This window comes from Nannospalax galili, unplaced genomic scaffold, assembly GCF_000622305.1.
Source record: "Nannospalax galili isolate Female #2095 unplaced genomic scaffold, S.galili_v1.0 scaffold768, whole genome shotgun sequence".
NCBI classification, from domain to species: domain Eukaryota; kingdom Metazoa; phylum Chordata; class Mammalia; order Rodentia; family Spalacidae; genus Nannospalax; species Nannospalax galili.
This window is the reverse complement of record NW_008360317.1, coordinates 8,975,530-8,980,591: the sequence shown is the minus strand read 5'-3', so window position 1 is coordinate 8,980,591 and position 5,062 is coordinate 8,975,530. Positions and strand designations below refer to the sequence as shown.

The 5,062-nt window shown below is 43.1% G+C and overlaps 1 pseudogene; it reads left to right on the top strand.

Moving 5' to 3' along the window:
• Positions 1-2,285: 2,285 nt before the first annotated feature.
• LOC103727269 lies at positions 2,286-4,617 on the top strand (annotated as a pseudogene).
• The last annotated feature ends 445 nt before the right edge of the window (positions 4,618-5,062 follow it).

Here is a 5,062-nt window from a genome sequence, read left to right as displayed (position 1 = left end):
CAGTCTGTGCTTAAGTCTGGCACTTCCTCTCCTGTACTTCACGAGGTCTGTATGTTGCAAGTTGACAAATGGAAAAACAAAAATTCAAAACTCTCATTAAAGAACACAAATGCCTCTGTCCCTCAGTACAAAACACTCTGCGCTGGTCAAAGACTCTCTAATGCTAGATTATTTGCTCAAGACTAATAATAGCCTCCAGGCCTGAAGGAGATACTCTCTTGTCACATGCCCTCTGATGGGAGGGGGCATGTCACTGATGTAAATACTTGAGACTCTGGAAGAGCTACTTCTACAAAACACAAGTAGGATTGAGCTACAAATGTTTCTAGATAAAAGAAATTCATTAACGTCGAAATCTCCCTCCTGGCATAAATGCAATCAATTTATGCCTAAGAAATCTCATTTCCTGGGGGCCGATACCTGTCTCTTCCCTCTTCCTTGCATTCCAATGCCTGGACCCAAGGCTCCTGTAGCAGGTGTTCACAGGAGAGGCTGGAAGGTGCTCACGAATTTGTATATACATAAGTTGAAGCTTTACACAAGGGAAGCGAAGACTTACCCTTGGTCCTACTAGATATGGAATGCTAGACTTACAAATGACTTTATTTTCATGACAGCATTTAGTAAAATGTAACCACTCTTTCAAAAATGTAAATAAAATCCACAGCTTTATTTAAATAGTTTTTACTTATGTTTTTCATATTAATGAATTGTAACCTATTTGCTTTTGAATGTTTAAAGGCAATTTTGTGTATTTTAGGAGAAAATAGCCTTTTTGAAAACATAAATGCATGCTAATTTATATTTTTGATGAAAATCTACTGAAAGATTGAACACCTTGAATACAATTGCATGTTTTCAAATCCTCTGAATCACCTTTGGGCACCTGAGGCTATTATACATAGATGTGTAAACACAGAACTCAAAAAGAGGAGGAAAAAAAGCCAAGCATGGTGGCACATACTTTGAATCCTAGCACTCCAGAGGCAGAGGCAGAGGCAGGTAGATCTCTATGAGATTGAGGTCAGCCTGGTCTCCATAGTGAGTTTCAGACTGGGGCTACAGAGGAGGTGGGGAGAGAGAGAGAGAGAGAGAGAGAGAGAGAGAGAGAGAGAGAGAGAATCATCAAGGGTAGAAGTGAGTGTGCAGCAAAACCACTGGACAGGACCATTCTGTGAATAGGAAAAACATTTCATTAACAAACTGCTGGGCTACCTCTGAGAAGCAGAGAACAACAGTTAGCAGAAGAAGTAGAATAGGTTTTATAGATAGTTAGGGGGGCTTGGGTAACTTTCCATGACACTTGCCTGGTGGGTGACTGTTGGAGAGTGTGGAACCTATAGCTTCTTGATAGCAGGGTGTTTTAGGAAACCTGGTCTCTGCAGGGGACTTTTGAAATCTGATTTCTGAAGAATGTTGAGTTGCAATTTCCTCTTTCTGGTTGAGGACGCTGTTAGTCTGACATTCTGGGGAGCTTGGCAGCACTGTTGCCATTTTAGAGAGCTAACAAAAGAAAGATATGCTTAAATTTTGAAAAACTTGAATCAATGGAATGTAGCACAGATCTGGTGATTCTAGGCCACTTAACAGTCAGAGGCAGATGTAGCCTATTACTTACTGTAAGTTTAATGACTAATAAACAAGACAGCTATTATACTAAAATTGATAAACAGGTCAATAAGATCCATGAAATTCATATTGTTTTACTCTAGGAAAATTTGATTACTAGTTACTAAATAAATTTAATTACTAATTGTGTAGGGGGGGGATTTTTTTTCTACTTTTATGAGGGCCCCATAAATATCAGAATTGTCCTGGGGCTTCTAGGTCCTTGTTGGCACACCTGCTTTGTGTGAGGCCACTAGGCACAGACTGATTCTGCCATGAAGTCCTAAGGCCATATAGGTCTCTGGAACAAGTCCTATCAGTTCTAGACCTACAACAACAGAGTCAGCTAGATAATAGCCACATCTGGTATGAAGGAAGGGTTCCACAGTCTTAAGGTTCCTGGCAATGTCTGCATGAGTTTCTTTTGGGTCAGTTTTACCAAAATACCTGACCGAAACAAGTTAGGGAGGAAGGGCTTTATCTGGGCTCACAGTTTCAAAGGGTTCAGTCCATGGTCACTTGGGCCCATGCACATGGGACAGCAAAGCATAGCAGAGGAGTTTCCCACCCAACAGCAGACAGAAAACTGACAGAGTGACAGAAGGGGCCTGGTGGGAATGAAGATATTCCTATGAGACACTGGTGCCCCTTCCTTTGCCTAAGAGACTATTGAGATAATGGAGTGCAGTACACTGGAACTTTCCCAGGCACCTCATGCTGGGTGAAGGCTGGGGCCCTGGTGCCAGGAAGAAGGGGAACTTGTCTCCCAGGAAGAGATTTCACATAGTTCTGACCTGTCAGACCACCTTGCAGACTAACTTGTCAGATCACCTTGCTAGAGTAGACTGGAGCTGAGATAGTGTTGGGTCCGTGATGGCCAGAGCCACACTTTAACCAAGTTATGCACACTTGTTACCATCTAGTTAAACCTCAACTTCATGTCTAGACCTGGAAATGAACCTGGTGTGTGTGTTGGTAGGGTGAGGGATCTACTGGGCCTCTTTATTTGTTCCTTTTCTCAATGTGTCCACATTGAACTAAACTCCTTTCTCTGCCTTTCACTATTTTTATCTCTTTTCTTGTCCTATTAAGGACATGTGACAAAGACTGCTAGCTCGTTAGGGCTGCCAGGGCCCAGATTCTGACCCGACCAACTTAGATAGCACAAGGATAAGATAATCGTACAACTGACTCCCCAGTGACCTACTTCCTCCAGCTGGATGGCACGTCCTTGCCATTTCTACAACCTCCCAAAACAGCACCAGTATGTGGGGACAAACCTTCGAACATGAGCTTTTGGAGGAAACACTTGATATTCAAACTATTAACAGTGTCCTAAACAATACTTGAACAATGCTTTCAAACTTGAATAGCTCATTGGCCTGTTCACACACCCATCAAAAGAAGAAACCTCCAATTCCTTAAACATACAGAGAGCATCTGCATCCAGGCAGGTTCTGAACGGCATTAGAAGGGAAGACAGACTCTGAACTGAAGCCTTGGGTCCAGTGGAAACGCAGGTGTGACTCACAGATGCACAGCAGGTGACTTGCAAGGAGACAGTCTTGCTTGTCACAGAAGGACTGGTTTCCCAAAGAGAGTTGCCTAGAGAAAAGAGGGTCCTGACTCCTCCTGCCACTCTGGCTGCCTGGAATCCTCTGCAGAGTTCCCTCCTCTTCCTAGTGACCAGGCCCCTCCTGCCTGCCTTTCTTTCCCACTCTCTCCTCTCCTTTTCTGTTAACTCTAGTTTCATGTGGGGTAAAATTGATTGAGAGTCTGATTCCAAAGTGGCAGAATTCAAAGAGAGACTGCACCATTGAGTGTGTGTGTGTGTGTGTGTGTGTGTGTGTGTGTTTGTGTGTGTGTATGTTTAAATCATGATGAATGTCATCATCATCAAGGAAATAAGCTTGTGTTGGAGAGGAACTGAGAAATGGCTGCCTGAGGCATCTGGTGTGTGAATGTGATTTCCTGAGATTTTAGTTGGTGGAGCAAAACAATTTAAAGTATAAAAGTTTTAATGTATATTTTGTATTGAATTTTGTGCACTTCGTACAATCTATCTTAATATTTAGACCCCCTCCTTCATCCATATCCCCCATAGCCCACCTGCCCCCACCAGGTATATGACATACATTTTGTCATATATATATGGCCTGTCGAGTCAAGCTTTTGTACCCAGATGTCCATTGGTGCAAATTTATCCACTGGAGTCTAGTCAGCCTATCTAGAGTCACTCCTTAAAGATCAACTCTCCCTTTTTTTTTCCTCTCTGTGCTAGGCACAACTGCCTTGTGCTCCTCCTACCCTCTGCTGCCACTCAGCTCTGGGATCCAGCCAAAGCCACATATTTCAGATACCTGAAAAATTCCACTGGCCCCAAGGTGCTCAATCTTACCTGACAGATAAGAGCTACATCAAGTGGTATGTACCATCACAAGCAGATGTGGCTGTATTTGAAGCAGTTGCTGGCCCACTGCCTGCTGACTTGTGTCATGCCCTCCATTGGTATAATCACATCCAGTCTTATGAAAAGGAAAAAGCCAGCCTGCCAGGAGTGAAGAAACCTCTGGGCAAGTATGGCCCTGCCACTAGGGAAGACACCACGGGAAGTGGAGCTACAGATGCCAAAGATGATGACATTGACCTCTTTGGATCTGAGGAGGAGGAAAGCGAAGACGCAAAGAGGGTCTGAGAAGAATGCCGTGCACAGTATGAATTAAAGAAAGCCACCCCCCCTGCAGTTGTAGCAAATTCTTCCATCTTACTAAATGTGAAACCTTGGGATGATGAGACAGATATGGAGAAATTGGAGGAGTGCATCAGAAGTATTTAAGCTTGGTGTGGGGCTCTTCTAAATTGGTTCCTGAGCAATATGGAATTTAAAAGCTTCAAACACAATGTGTAGTTAAAGGTGATAAAGTTGGAACAGACAGGCTGGAGGAACAGATTTCTGTGTTTGAGGACGATGTACAGTCTGTGGACATGGCTGTTTTTAACAAGATCTAAAGTCTATCATCAAATCAGTACATTTAAATAAAGCTTGAAGGAAGTAAAAAAAAAATCAACTCTCTCTTAACCAGAAATAATCAGTTGCCACTAATTCTTCTGCTAATGTTGGGGCCTGCTACACCATTTCTCCAGTTCTATGCTGGTTTTTGTCTGAGTCTGCATAGGTCTTGTGCATGCTATCACTATTGCTGCAAGTTCATATGGGCAAGTTCCCAGAGGCCCAAAAGATTCTGTTTCCTTATGTTCATGCACCTACTCTGGCTTTTACAATCTTTCTGTCTCATCTTCTACAATGATCCCTGAGCAGTGGGTGGAAGAGGTTTAATACAAGATTCCTGTCCAGGGAACCACACTCTGAAGACTCTTTTATTCTCTACACCTTGGCCAGTTGTGGACCTCTGTATGCATCACACTCTGTTGCATGAGGGTTTCACTGGTGCGA